Raw genomic sequence first — 16,250 nt, 5'->3', positions numbered from 1 at the left:
TCACCTTGTACGCACACACTATATTTCCTTGAGGGAATAGTAACTTCCCGAGGTTTCAAAGCCACTAATTTAATGAGACCGGAAAGCAGCATCTTTAAGCTAGTTTAAGTAACAACAAATTTCCGTATGGCAAGGATAGTAGTCATTTTCATCATATCTTTATCCTGCAAGCTTGAGTGGTTTCATAAGATACCTACATCTTATTTTAAAGGACATTTTAAACTTGAAACTCACTTCACTGTAGAGCTTGGCCAAAGTTGCAGTTCTCTGTGACTCCAGTATTGGCTCATGAAGGTTCGTGTGGGAAGGGCTGCATTCCTTACAGCTGGACTGTGGCCATGGCTGCCATTCTGAAAATTTCCACTTTAAAAAGGAGAGTTTGCTGAGTGGAACAGGCATCTCCCTGAGTTGAGTTGAAAAGTCTGTATGATGAAGAGTCAAGAACAGTTTTTGGAGGGCCTTGAGATTTCTAAATAATCTTGTTTATTGCAGCTTTTCATCAGTCTTTGTTGGACAAAGAACACATCAATGAAAGGAAGGCAAACAGAACTGAAGAAAGTAAGAGAGGAAATGTGGACATATATAATGATGTCGTTTTGTTTTGTTTTATTAATAAGGAGAATCCTCTTTGAGCCTCGTTCTTTTTTTTTTTTTTTTTGTCTTTTTGCTGTTTCTTTGGGCCGCTCCCGTGGCATATGGAGGTTCCCAGGCTAGGGCTCCAGTCGGAGCTGTAGCCCCCGGCCTACGCCAAAGCCACAGCAACGCGGGATCCGAGCCGCGTCTGCAACCTACACCACAGCTCACGGCAACGCCGGATCGTTAACCCACTGAGCAAGAGGCAGGGACCCAACCCGCAACCTCATGGTTCCTAGTCGCGGATTCGTTAACCACTGTGCCACGACGGGAACTCCAGAGCCTTGTTCTTGAAACTAAAATTGGGCCAATAGCCTGATAGCAGAACAGTGTTCTATTCTTGCTAACTTTTTTTTTTTTTTGGTCTTTTTAGGTCTGCACCCGAGGCATATGGAGGTTTCCAGCCTAGGGCTCCAGTCAGAGCTACAGCTGCTAGCCTATGCCACAGCCACAGCAATGCCAGATCTGAACCGAATCTGTGGCCTATACCACATGGCAATGCTGGATCCTTAACACACTGAGTGAGGCCAGGGATCGAACCTGCAACCTCATGGTTCCTAGTCGGATTCATTTCTGCTGTGCCACGATGGGAACTCCTATCCTTGCTAACTTTTTGATCATTGCAGCTCTATCAAAGCCAGATATACATCAGATCTAGCTTTTACTAGATTTGGCAGGATTATAGCAAGCTTTGAATCTTGTACAGCTATCTCTCTTAAGAGATTTGATCTCTTGAGGTCAAAATAGAGGCCCTAATATAGTATCTTTGGAAGAAGGAAATTTTATAGATATTGACTAGATGAACTGCTTTTCTGCTGCCCTTTTTTTTTTTTTTTTTTTTTTCCCATTTTTCTTTGCTATTTAATGCATAGGTTCTGGGGCCAGACTGAGCTCAAATTCTAGACCCACCATTTAACTGTATGACCTTGGGTGAGTGATGTAACCTCTATGTGCCTCAGTTTCATTATCTGTAAAAAGATGCTAATAATTACACCTCTTTGTAGGGTTGTTATGAAGATTAAAGAGATAATGCACTTAAATGCTTAACACAGTGCTTGGCACATAGTAAGCTCTCAATAAATGTTAGCTTTTAGTATTTTTTGTTCCCAGTGCTTTATCCTTTGTTCATACTTTGCTTTTATATTCTGAATATTATACAGTAAAAATGGAGAAGAGGTCATTGCTCTGGTCTTCTAAAAACCTGTCTCAGAGATTTAGTAGGAAAAACGTTGGATTGGGAGCTAAGAATTTTGAGTTCTAATCCTGGCTTTGGTATTAACTATTTGCTTGAGATGGGGCAGCTCTTACAGTTTCCTTACCAATTAAATTGAGGTAGCTGCATTAGGTGTCTCTAATGTGCCTTCTAGTGCTCAAGGCTTGTGACATTAAGATTTAATTAGAAATCATTGATTTGGGGACCTCTTTATTATCCCACAGCCTTTCACCTTGTTTCCTTTCTTATTGCCCAGTAGGAATTGGAATTATTGGGAGGTGGGGCAAAGATAGAAGGTAGTTGGTTGCAATAAAGTTATTTATGGAAGGTGGGAAAAAGTGTTCTGTGACTCTGTTTAAATATTAGAATGAGAAAGAAAGAATTGGGCCAGGTCTTAATAATAGTGTCCTTTCATCCCACCTCCTTGATTATCTTTTGTCAGAACTGATTAGCAAAATGCATTTACCCAAGCATTTTCAGGGTTTCTGTTTGTAGGGTCCAAATATACAGTTAATTACTTTTATCACCATATGCCCCGAAAGGTAGATTCAGTGAATTTACCTGCCAAAGCTTAGGTCAAGCTCCAGTTGTATTCTTTCAGTTTTGTTTCTAATCAACAGATGATAGGATGTTATTTGAAAAGGATTTAAATTTTTTTTAAATTTTTATTAAAGTATAGTTGATTTACAGTATTGTGCTAATTTCTGCTGTACAGCAGAGTTACCCAGTCATACATACATATATACATACATTCCCTTTCTTATATTATCTTCTATCATGGTCTATCTCAAGAGACTGGATACAGTTCCCTGTGTTATACAGTGGGACCTCATTGCTTATCCATTCTACATGTAATAGTTTGCATCTACCAACCCCAAGCTCCCAGTTCATCCCACTCCCTCCCTACTCCCCCTTGGCAACCACAAGTCTGTTCTCTATGTCTGTGAGTCTGTTTCTGTTCTGTAGATAGGTTCATTTGTGCCATATTTTAGATTCCACATGTAAATGACATTGTATGGTATTTGTCTTTCTCTTTCTGACTTACATGGATGCAACTAGAGTAAAACTAGTATGAGAATCTCTAGTTGCATCCATGTTGTTGCAGATGGCATGATTTCATTCTTTTTTTATAGCTGTGTAGTATTCTATTGTATATATATACCCGTTCTTCTTAATCCATTCATCTGTGAATGGACATTTAGATGGTTTCCATGACTTGGCTATTGTGAATAGTGCTGCTATGAACATACGGGTGCATGTATCTTTTTGAATTATAGTTTTGTCTGGACATATGCCCAGGAGTGGGATTGCTGGATCATATATAGTTCTATATTTAGTTTTCTGAGGAACTTCCATACTGTTTTGGATAGTGGTTGTACCAGTTTACATTGCCACCAACAGTGTAGGAGGTTCCCTTTTCTCCACACTGGAGAGTATTTTTAATATATACAACTCCTATGGTAGCACTTTAATATTTAATAAATATCTTAGTCTGAAATCTTACTTCTTTTATTTTTCCTTCTCTACATTGTCTGTAGATGCCCTGAAGGCAATAGCATATTTAATTGGGGTTTATCATTTTGAGCATTAAATTCTAAGCTTGGATTATTTCAGTTCAATTTCCCAAAATATAAATTCCCCTAAAGAGGCAATTAATAACCTTCTGTGATATTGACCCTACCTAAAGCAATAGAATAGCCATAATGGCAAAATCGATATAATAGTAATAGCTTCCATTTACAGAGTGTGAACTATATTCATGGCATTGTGTTAAATACATTATTTAATCTTGATAACAACCCATGAGCTGGGTACTTTTGTTATATTCATGTTACAGTAGAAGAAATTGTGCTTAGAGATGTTAAGCAGATTTCACAAAGTGTAAAGCTAGTAAGTTGTGAAGCTTGAATTCCAAACCAGATCTGCTTGAGTCAGGTTTTGTTTGTTCTTATTCACGAGATTCATTAAACGTAAAGAAGTTGGAATTCCCATGTGGCACAGTGGGTTAAGGATTCATTGTTGAACTGAGTTCAATCCCTGCCCTGGGAACCTCTCCGCATGCCAGGGGCATGGCCAAAAAAATAAAATGAACAAAAAGGAGCAAGTTGTTGGGCACATGAACGATTCTTTATAAATCCTGTGAGATGCTGAGTAGTGTAGACCTGATAAAAGTGACTGTGATTTTCACATCATTACAGGAGACTCAGTGTAGCGAAAATCAATATCATAGGAAAGATGCCCTTTTTTTTGGTTGTTGTTGGTTATTGCTCTAGCAGCTACTACAAAGGCAGCATTTATTCGGCAAGTCATGTATACTTAAGGCAGAACACTGACTGCTTTTCATGCTGGCAAATTTGTACTTTACCAGTACTGGCTACCTGTAAGGAATGCGAGCATGTTGGGTTTTAGAACAGGAAAAACACAACTTCCACCTCATTTCACAGTAGAGTTCACTTAGGGATACAGACTTTTTGGTGACAGTGACTGGTACTTTCTGCTTGTTATTTCTGATACTTGCATAATGCTAACCTGGTAGATACTGTCAGATGACAAGCCTTCCTCCTACATGTTCTCCATAAAAGAACTGCTAGTGACAAGCATTTTATTATATTGAGAATTTTGCTTGATACTGTTTTAAGTTAAAATTGTATTTATCATGAAGCCAAGATTGTGAAATGTTCTTTCTTTTCTTCTTCCGGAACGTGACACTTTTTTTCTGAGTAATGGACTAAGATGCAGGTGTGTTGTGAAGAATAAGATGTTAGACCCCAGTGGAAGTAATTTAAGTCTGTAAATTGATTCTGCTTCTATTTGGGAAAATAATCCCGGTTGGATGCTGTGTTTTTTTCCTTGGGAGACACTTTATCCCAATATTTGCAGCTTAAGGTCAGTGTCTGCTCCAGAGTCAGGAAGTTTTTTAGATGTTGCTATACTGTGCAGAATGTAGGCTGTACAAAGTGGGGAGGGGAATTTAGGAAGGTACAGAGACAGGTTTGAAAAAGCATGGTAAGTTCAGGAAACTGTAGATGATTTCATAAAGCTAAAGCACAATGATAGTGTGGGGGAAGTGGCAGGAGATGAGAAAGGATAGGTCAGTGGAGACCAGATAATGAAGAGCTTTGCATTTTATGCTAAGAAATTTGGATTTGTTTGTTTGTAGATAATGGGGAAACTTCTGATGTCTTTTAAGAAGGAGCCAGAGAAAGTCAAATTTGCTCTTATTAATTTATGTGGAGAAGGTGGATTGAAGGTGAGGAGATGATTTTATTCATTAGGAGACACATTCATTGTCAGGAGACTGTTGTAGTCATTCAAGAAAGAAATAATAACCTAAATTAAGGAATTATTCTAGGGGTACAAAGAAGGGTGTGCATCCATTCATTATCTAAGAAATATTTATTATGTTCCTGTTATATATCAGACACAGAGTTAGTTATACATTGGGTTAATAAGGTGAACAAGATACAGTTAATACCACCACGGAGCTTAGAGTCTAGTGGGAGATTTGACAAATAACAGGCAGTTATAGTTACGATAGCATGTAGACCATAACCCAGTCTCAGGGAGCAGGGAAGCCTTGTTAGGAAAGCATAAGCCAAAGTCAGCTAAATAAAATTGTGCAAGATGTAGGGGTGGGGATTTGGGGTGAGGGAAAGACAAGTGTTTCAGTTGAGGAAACAGTGTCTGAAAGTGGCTAGAGGAGATGAGAGAAAAACCCTAGCTTGTTTAGGGAACTATGGATCGTTTAGTGTGGCTGGATTGTGGAGAGCAAGGAAGTGGGTTGCAAGAAATGAGGCCGGGGAATTAAACCGTTACTTTATAAACCATGTGGAGGAGTTTGCTTAAGAGCAAGTGAACTGTTTTAAGCTGGAGAGTGTCATGATCAAATTAGACCTTTAGAAAAATCCCTCTGGCTGCTGCTTCGGGGAGTCTTGGAAGAGGAGGAGGAACAGAGTAGATAATAAGGAGGTGCCAGAGAGGTAGAGGAGATTTTTCTGGTTGTTTTTGTTTTTGTTTTTTGAAGCAGAAAGAGGGCTTTAAAGAACAGGATGGTCAGATTTGTCAGATACAGCTGGGAAGTCATTAAGATAGAGACTGGGAGGTATCTACTGAATTTGGTATTAGTGGGTCAATTGGTGAGGAGAGTTTCAGTGGAATAGTTGGGGTGGAGGCAGATTTCAAGGAATTGAGTAGTATTAGGTAAGAAGGTAGCACTGGTTATTAAAGACTACTTGTCATAAAAACTTGCCTATCAGGAGATAAACTGCAGTTTGGAGAAGAGGGTAGAGGAAGGGCCAGCCAGTGGTTGAATGTTCTAATGAAGTTGAAGAGTATCTGTTGCTGTGGTTGCTGTAAGGGGAACCCTGAGGTGGGGGAGGAGAATTAACATTTTTTTAGAACTCTTATTTGAAAGCTTGTTACTTGTTTTTCATAATTTTGCAGGATAAGTATTATGATTGCAAAAAATTGGAGAAGTCTGTCTGGCTTAATGCAGATATTGGACTTTAGGATTTCAAGACTTGGAGTAGTTATGGATTATGACTAACCCAGAAACGGAATTGGGATAACAAAGTAAAGTGGAGATAAAGATACTTGACAGTAAGGTCATGGTCATGGGACATTGCCTATGATGGTTTTAACTAGGATGGAAAAGGCAGAGACAGATGCCAAATTATTCTTGTTAACCTAAGAGAATGAAAAAACAAAAAACAAAAAACAGTGTTGTTGTTTAATCAGCAAAACTGGTTTATTTGGGAGCAGCCAAGAATTGCAATTTGGAACATGCAACTATAGTGAACTACCAATGGTAGTTTGGTAAAGCAAATAAGAGGAAACTCTTTTATAGAGGAGAAGGGGAAATTGGGAGGCACTGTTTATACACAAAAAGTCCATTGGAGGAAACTGGGTGTTCTAAGTATAATGGCTTTTCATTTGCTCACTTGTGAGTCTCCCATTGTCTGGGCTGTTACCTGGCAAGGGGAAAATCTTCCTGTTGGTGGTAGTAAAGTTGTGTCATTTCCCATGGGAGATGCAAAGTACATCTCTTCCTGCTGGGATCTGTGCTTACTGGCAAATGGCATGAGCGTGAGAGATCCCCCTTCTGGCTTCCTGACTCCATTTTAGTGAGGCTTCCCTTTATTAATTTTCACATTCTCCACACGTTGAAAGGTGATCTGGAAATGAGTTATGACATTGACTTAGATGGTGTGTAGCTGAGTGACATGAACCTCTGGAGTGGAAGGTTTCCTTGCTATCCCTCCCACCCATCTGAAGGTGGGAGAACTTTGAAGAGAGGGAATAATGATATCCCATGTTCTAGTTTCTGTTTATGAGGAAAATTTGCCAAGAAGGTAGGCTTTTTAAGTTGGGCTCCTTTGCTGAGAGATCAGTGAATACCGTTTTATGAATAGATTTAGTCTGTGATTCTCTGCAGAGAAGATTACTGTCAGGTTTTTTTTTTCATATGACTACGTTTGGAAAACTGCTGCTAAGCAACCTGTTGTCCTTTCCTAATGTTACTATAATCTGGTGTTAATGCCTAATGATCTCATTGGGCTAGTTATCTCCCCTCCAGCTATGCTGGCATCAAGTAAATATATTAATAAACTTTAAGAAATTCATTCATTAAAAACCAGATACTAACTTTGAAGCTGGCCTTGGCAGTATCTAAATGAGTTGGACAAGTTAGAGAAAATCTTGAGCTTGAAAGCTACTTTGTCTTTCAGATTGGTTTGGACAAGGTAACAAGAGATGAATCAGTTGTAATTTAATGGGATCAGATATTACTTTTATTAGATATATCACCTTAATATGATGCTTTGTCATTGATGTTTAGTAATATGACAGCATTAAAGAGATTTGATATTCTTCCTGTTTTATTATTTCTTGGCTTTATGACAGGACTGTGCATTAAAATGCATTTAAGATTTTTAAAGCGATGTCTAAGAAAGTAGTTAAAAAACAAACAAATCCCAAGTGGGTTGATCTGACTTATAAGCTCTAATAATGTGTAGCTAATTGCAGATAGATTTTATTATTCAAGGTATTGTGTCAACTGTCTTGTGTATACCTTCTATATTGGAGCGTAAGTAATAGAAATTATTTTGCCCAACATTAGATTTGAGGAGATAGTTTCCAAGACAGGATTAGCAGAACAGTGTTATTTTATGCTGTTTATGTATTTTATTTTACTTTCCCCTTTTATATAAGCCTACTAAAATTTAGGGGTTAGGCAAAGAGTCTTTTGAGCTAAAAATGAACTGATAGAGATTTTTAGCAACAATGAAGAAACATACAATTATCTAACATACATATCTAATATTAGATATCGTATATATAATACCACCCACAATAAAAAAAAAAGCCAGTTATAATGACATTCTTTTTTACTTGCCAAAATGGCAAAAAATTATTTTTTAAAAAAAATCATACTAAGTGTTGTGGGTGGGGCACACTTTAGGCACAACTTTAGTGGTAGGTATCCACAATACACCAACAGCTTTAAAAGTGTATGCTCTTTGACTTAGCAGTTTCAGTTTTAGAAGTTTGTCTTATGGAACTAATAGTAGGTCAAAGTAAGGATGTCCCCTCAAGAATATTTACTGCAGCATTGTTTGGAATAGCAATAAAATGAAACAAAACAAAAACCTAAAATCTCCTCTTAAAAGAGTAATTTTAAATCATGATACATTTTCATAATGTTGTAGAAAGCTGTGTAAAGACATTGGAATTGGAAGATAAAGAATGTGTGTTCTGAAGTGGAAAAAACATATTCCGTATAGTAAGTATGTATAGTTTCACTTTCATATTTATAGGTGTACATATAGGAAAAAATTACAGACTTATTCAAGGAATTTAGGGTAGGTTATCCAGGTGGACCTGGAAGAGGTAGGGGTGCTGGTGGAGTTGAGCTCGAGGTGGAAAACATTGAGCCAGGTGACAGGTAGACTGCTGTTCACTACAGTGTCAATAGTTGCATTCCATGAGTGGTTATACTAGTGATTATTTTCTTCTTTGTTGATGTATATTTTCTAAATTTTCTACAATAAACATGTATTACTTTGTAATTAAAAACTTAATGGTATTTTTAAAAACAAACATGAGTTCCCATCGTGGTGCAGTGGTTAACGAATCCAACCAGGAACCACGAGGTTGCGGGTTCAGTCCCTGGCCTTGCTCAGTGGGTTAAGGATCCGGCATTGCCATGAGCTGTGGTGTAGGTTGCAGACATGGCTCGGATCCCTAGTTGCTGTGGCTCTGGCGTAGGCTGGTGACTCTGATTAGACCCTAGCCTGGGAACCTCCAAATGCCTTGGGAGCGGCCCAAGAAGTGGCAAAAAGAAAACAAAAACAAAAACAGAAAAAAAACAAACATGAAAAGGTGGTTGGGTGCTCAGCTTTTGATGAATTATTGGAAGAATTTATGTTGTGACTTTAACACAACATTATATTGTGGTGATATGGTGATGATGAAAATGATTATTAATTTTCCTTATTTTTGTACCTTTCATCCTGTCCAGTTTATGGGATTCTTTTGGGAAGACATTAAATTAAGGCAAAGTATGGAATGATGACTTATATTTAAAGCCAGATTGCTAGATCATGGAAAATTACTGAATTGCTTCCTCAAATGAAGAATATTTTCCAGGAGTTCCCATTGTGGCTCAGCGGTTATGAACCCGACTAGTATCCATGAGGATGCAGGTTCTATCCCTGGTCTTGCTCAGTGGGTTAAGGATCCAGCGTTGCTGTGAGCTGTAGTGTAAGTAGCAAATGCAGCTTAGATCTGGCATTGCTGTGGCTGTGGTGTAGGCTGGCAGCTGCAGCTCCGATTTGATCCCTAGCCTTGGAACTTCCATATGCTGTGGGTTTGGCCCTAAAAAGACCAAAAAAAAAAAAAAAAAAAAAAAAAAAAGAAGAATGAAAAACTATTTTCCAATTAAAGATTTTCTTAGGGACCTAACTGCCTCGTCTCATAAGATTATACTCTTACTAATCTGATAAGACTACAAATATGTTTAACTTTAAACTGATGGTAAATGTGTTCATCTGGATTGATTAGATAGCAGTTAGGATTATCATTTATTTCCCATTGCTGATTCTACCTGAGTTTAGAGGAATCACAGATTTTAAAGACTTTTGGAGGAATTGTAGTTGCAGTTTCAGAAAAGTTGAAGAACATAAGGTTTAAAACAATAATTGGAACACAAACACCAGTCTATGTCTCAATTATCAAATACTTGCCTTGTTATTGCAACTTCATGTAAAGAAGTGACGGCCCTAAAAGTAAACTGTATCCACTGATAAAAAAAATGTCAAAATGCTTGAAACTTTGCACTTGAACCTATGATTCCAGGACTTTCCTATCATTTATAACTGTATGGTCAAACTCTAGGCAAGATTTGTTTCCTTGTGCTTGTGAAAAAATATGTTTTCATAAATCTTTTCAAGTAAAAGCTAAAAATTATCATTAGTTATCCGAACCTGGAATCTGATTTAAAATGTTCCTTGATTTGATATGCCCTTGTTCTTGAGGGGAGTGTCTATATGGTTGTCAATATTCTCTTTTGATTTATTCGAAATGGATCAGTTCATAAAATTAGTTCTCTAATTGTTCACTCTTAGTTCAATTAAAAGCAGCTTCTTGGAGTTTCCTGGTGGCTCAGTAAGTTAAGGGCCTGGCATTGTCACTGCTGTGACTCGGGTCACTGCTCTAGCTCATGATTGGCCTAGATTAATAAATAAATGGATAAATAAAAGCAGCTTCTTGGACTACTTTGGGATTATGACTAAATTTCTATTTTAATGTGACCAGTAATTTATCTTTTTACTGCATTTATCAAGCAAAAAGTTCATGTAACTGTACACATGCAAATGTATGATTCTATGGTTATTTCTGAAAAATTTTGGTGATCTTGAAGTTGTGGCAAGAGGAAAGCACTAGGTTAGAAGAGATCTCTGTGTGCTGGGCTGGGGCTTTCTGAGGCTCGAGGTTGTTGAGGAAATGATGAAAACCATACCTTTGTCCTGCCATTTTGTTTCTTTGTCTGAAGAGATCGTGGTTAAAGTTCCTGACTCTCATTAGGTGAAATTGAGATTTTTAAACATTTGTTTCTTTTTACATCCAAAATTCCTAGGTAAGAGGAAGAAGAATTCCAGATACTTTTTGAACATCAGTTGTTGGTCTTTTACTTACTTTTCTTTCCCTGAGCCCCTGGGCTCATCTTTGGATTATTATTTATTGTAACCTGCATAGGATACTATTAGGAAACATTAACAAGGTGCCACTGTCTCAATCTGTTCTTTTTATTTTTATTTTTATTTTATTTTTTGTCTTTTTGTGTTTTCTAGGGCTACATCCGTGGCGTATGGAGGTTCCCAGGCTAGGGGTCAAATCAGAGCTGTAGCCACCGGCCTACGCCAGAGCCACAGCAACATGGGATCCGAGCCGCGCCTGCAACCTATGCCACAGCTCATGGCAACGCTGGATTTTTAACCCACTGAGCGCGGTCAGGGATCGAATCTGCAATTTCGTGGTTCCTAGTCAGATTCATTAAACCACTGAGCCACAGTGGGAACTGCTGTCTCAACTCCTGTCTCTCCTGGGCATTTCTAAAAATGTAAGAGGGGGAAAAAAAACTTTTAATTGACCCCAGAGGTTAGTGGAACCATGAAAATAGTTGGTTTGTTAAATTGATTAAACAGACATTAATTAAACACTTACTATGCGCTTGGTGCTTTGGTCTAGGCATTGTTGTTACAAAGATAGTGAAAAACATGGGAGGAAGGAATAGTTATATAAAGTAAAAAGGCACAGTTGAGGAGATGGGATGGGTAATTCCGTTCCGGAGTTGTCTAGAAAAGCCTCTCATGTGTACTTTTTTTTTTTTTTTTTTTTTTAAGAGCAACAGTATTCAATTTTGCTTTGTTATTTTAAAAAAAGAATCAACATTCTTAGTCAGCACTGGCACTGTTGTGCTCTTTTGGGTCCCAGCCTTCTCGGACTGCACTGGTCAGATGAGATCTGTAGCTCCTTCATATTTGTAGTGTTCTGTATGTTTTATTTACATTGTACATTTGCCCAACTCTGGAAAAATGTTAAAGATCTTAATGTTCTCATTTTAGCATGCAAACCTCTTACCTTTATCTTTCTTTCTAATCTTATTTTCTCTTTTTTTCCCTTCCTCATATGTTATCCAGTGTGTATTTATGTAGGCTATCTTAAACTTTATTTTTTGGTCTTCTTAGGGCCACACCCTTGGCATATGGCATGCTAGGGGTCAAATTGGAGCTGCAGCTGCTGGTCTACATCACAGCCACAGCAACACAGGATCTGAGCCGCATCTGCAAACTACACAACAGTTCATGGCAATGCCAGCTCCTTAACCCACTGAGCAAGGCCAGAGATTGAACCATTGTCCTCATGGATACTAGCCGCATTCATTAACCTCTGAGCCACGATGGGAACTCCCTTAAATATTTTCTGAATCAAAGCGAAATATAAATAAATGACCCACTTGCCTTTTTTGTAGGATATGTCATATGCCTTTTATTAAAAACATAAGCCAATATAGAATGAGTCTATGATTTAAGTTCTTTTGATCCCATGTAGTGCCTTGTATATGGTATATATAGTAGTAGTAGTAGAAGATACATGGTAGTAGATACACATTTAGTGCCTTGTTTGTTGAATGAATGATTGATGTACAAATGATAAAGTTTTCTGTTAAGGGTCTTCTCTGCCTTAATCTGATCTGCCTCTCTAACAGACTTTCTGCCCTGTTAGAGCCAGATGAACTGGCTGAGTAGATAACTAGTGTTTTGCTTAGCATACCTCCTTGTATGTATGGATTTATGCCTGCTCCCAGACTAGATGCCAAGGAGTCAGGTGTATGGCAGAATGAAGGAAAAGTGGCAGGGAAGAAATCTCAAGAGAGGTAATCTAGTAATAATTTTCCTCTGAATCTTGTTTCCTAAAGTTAGCTTCAGAGAGATATAAAGTTGCTTGCATTGGGGTAGATCTGGGATTTCTTGTCTGATAATGGAATAAAGTGAAAAGGTCCTCTGTGACAGTATTATGGATGGAGGAGATACTGGTCAGCGAACATGGACCTGCCAATTTCGAGTCTGCATGCTTCCGGTAACAATTCAAGGATAGTGAAATAGTTCTCTGCTGCTTATTTTATTTTTTGCTTTTTATGGCTGCACCCATGGCATATGGAAGTTCCCAGGCTAAGGATTTAATTGGAGCTGCAGCTGCTGGCCTACACTACAGCCACAGCAATGCCAGATCCTTTAACCCCCTGAGTGAGGCCAGGGATCGAACCTGCATCCTCATGGATACTAGTCAGATTCATTTCTGCTGAGCCATGATGGGAACTCCCTCTGCTGCTTGTTTTTTTTTTTTTATATCCAGGGTAGAGAACTACCATATTTTCATCCTGTTGAATCTGCTTCTTCTCATGTCACTGGGTTTGGGCAAGTTTATATATAATTGATATGATATTTTCTGGTCATAAAATTATATTTTAAGGTATATTTAAGAGACTTTTCTAATTTCCTCCCCCAAAATAGTTAAATTATAATATGAAATTAAGAGGTAGACTATGTTTTGTATTTACTGAGTAAAATTTTGTTCCTTATTTTTACTTGAGAAAACAAGAGAGTGAAAGCTTTATTATCAAGCATTTTGCTGGATCCTGTGAATGATAAGGGAAGAGATAGTCCCTACCCCAAGGAGATTGTTAGCTGTCTAGTCAGAACTAGCAAGTGCACGTCGGGAACAGTCACAGTTTATCCCAGGAGCTAGGTTGTTTACAGGGTTTGGAGGTTGTTTACAGGGTTTGGAGGTCAAAGTACCGTAGTCTTGTAAGGAATCTGAACTGTGTTCTGGGAGGGCAGTCAATATTCACACAGGCAGAAAGTAAGAGGTGCCTGGAAAGTGGACCTTTTTAAAAGAGTAGTTGCTGCAAAGGCAGAATTAAAAAGGAATGTTTTGTGAGAGGGTGAGTGAAGAGCAGCAAAAACTGATTGTTTGGAGGCGGTAGTTGGAGAGATTGTGTGGGGGGGACATGTTTCAGAGGTTGCTGAAAGCCAGACCTGTAGTTTGAGTTTGGTGTGACCTGTTCCTGATGCACTTTGAAAGAAGGTTTTAGGAAGTTGAGTCTGACAATGATGTTGCAGGGGATAGACTAGGTCAAGATGAGGAGATTCATTAGATAATCTCTGAGGGATTTTGTGATTCTTTATTGAATCCTCACCAAGTACTATTTGTCCTAAGTGCTTTAGTCATGATTTCATTTTAAACCTCATAGCTACCCTGTGAGTTAACAGGTAAGAAAACTGAAGCACAGCAAGGGCAATAAACTTTCTTAAGGTCATACAGCTAACAAGGAGTAGAACAGCCAGTGTGGCTTCAGAAACCATGGTCTTAAAACCGTCATGCTCTAAAATGTTAGGTATTCCAGAGAAAATAAAATTAATGTTATTTTCTTCTGTGTAATTTTTCCCCTTATTAATTTCCCATCTCCTTAACTGCAACACAATTTAGTGGCCTTAGAACAAAGGTTTTGCTTAGGGATTTCAAGTAGGTTTGCTCATTTCAAACTTTTTCAAAGCCATTAACTACTGACTACTTATAAATAATACTTCATAATTTCACTTTTTTCCTTCTAAGATGTGACAAATCAAAACAAGTTGAGGAGTTCCCGTCGTGGCGCAGTGGTTAACGAATCCGACTAGGAACCATGAGGTTGCGGGTTCGGTCCCTGCCCTTGCTCAGTGGGTTAACGATCTGGCGTTGCCGTGAGCTGTGGTGTAGGTTGCAGACGCGGCTCGGATCCCGCGTTGCTGTGGCTCTGGCGTAGGCCGGTGGCTACAGCTCCGATTCAACCCCTAGCCTGGGAACCTCCATGTGCCGTGGGAGCGGCCCAAGAAATAGCAACGACAAAAAGACAAAAAAAAAAAAAAAAAAAAAAAGCAAGTTGAGACTGGACTTTAAGGAAGAAGGGAGGTTAGCTAATTTCCTAAGTGTTTGTGGTTTGCTGAGTCTCTTTACCTAGTCCGTGTTATATAAATAGTAATGTTTTTTAATATTTATATCTGTTTAAATATATATACCATTTATATGTATTTAAATGTTAAGCTGACAGAAACTCGTAAAAAAATAGCACAGACACACAAATTTTGAGTTTCAGCAGTCAGAAGATGCATCATGGATTCCGAATGCATTGGTGGTTGTGCTAATTGATGTATATGTACTGCATAATTTAGAAGAGGCTGCTGCTTGGCAGTAGGTGTGCCTGCTCCAGGTCCCCTTTTGTCATTTGTGAAAATTGGTCTCTTTGCAGCATGTCATTTAGGACAAAGAATTGAGCTCCTGTAAAAGCATTTCAGAGGTTTTCCAACTAATCATTTTTCCTCTTATTCTTTACTGTTTAGTTTCTTTGGTAACCTGGCCTCCCCTAGCACCCTGGCTGATGTCTTACAGCCCCTGTTCCCTCCCCAGCCCCTTACTTGAGGGTTTTTTTTCCCCCCATATTGCTTTAGAGCCATACTGGAAGAACATGTATCTCTTCTTGAATCTCCATTCCTGTGCAGTCTCAGAATTTATATTAGAAAGAGAGAGAAAAGAAATCACATATAGAAGCTAAATAACCATATTTTGGGGTTTCAGGCATACAAAGGTAAATTTATTCTGTTGTCTGTAGGGTATTTTGGGGAGGTGGGGTTAAACTGTAATAAATAAAATGTTTTCCAATTAAACGACATTTTATAATTAAAATATTTTAGGAATGCGAGGCATTGTACAGAGAAAAACAAAAATGGTGTGCATAGTTTGGTTACTGTAGAGTTATTGTATGATTATTTGTTGTTGCTTTTTAAATCAGTTGTGTCTATGAAAAGCATTTCTGTTCCTGTGGAGAGTGGAAAGGAAATAAAGATCTAAAAATCTGTTCACATTTGATCCCTTAGTGATACTCTTTTAAACCTAATTCCTTGACCCTGTTACCTCACTATCCTGGGCCGAGGTGGCCATTTCTACTACTTAAAAGCACAGTGAAAAGCCCTATTTCTTTAAATACAAATGAAACAATTCGTGCAGTTACTATATATTAGGTGCTACATAGTTGATCCTAACTGTAGTGGTTGTTGCCATGTCATTTACTTTTACATTAGGAGATGTTTTAGTTTGGCCTCAATGTAATGTAATTAAAAAATACGCTATAGAGGAGTTCCTGCTGTGGTACAGTGTGTTAAGGATTTGGTGTTGCTGCAGCTGTGGCATAGTTTGTAGCTATAGCTCAGATCTGATCCCTGGCCCAAGAACATCCATATGCCTTGGGTACGGCCAAGAAAAAAAAATATATATGGAGTGTAGGTAAGGAGTGGATAAGAAAGGAAGC

General features: G+C 38.3%; 1 protein-coding gene across 1 annotated transcript in view; it reads left to right on the top strand.

Annotated features, from left to right (window-relative positions):
* The window catches only part of SIK3 (SIK family kinase 3), a 248,463-nt gene that overhangs the window by 94,406 nt on the left and 137,807 nt on the right, over nt 1-16,250 (top strand).

This window comes from Sus scrofa, chromosome 9, assembly GCF_000003025.6.
Source record: "Sus scrofa isolate TJ Tabasco breed Duroc chromosome 9, Sscrofa11.1, whole genome shotgun sequence".
Classification (NCBI taxonomy): domain Eukaryota; kingdom Metazoa; phylum Chordata; class Mammalia; order Artiodactyla; family Suidae; genus Sus; species Sus scrofa.
Note: the sequence above shows the minus strand (reverse complement) of the source record. Positions and strands in the feature narration are given on the sequence as shown.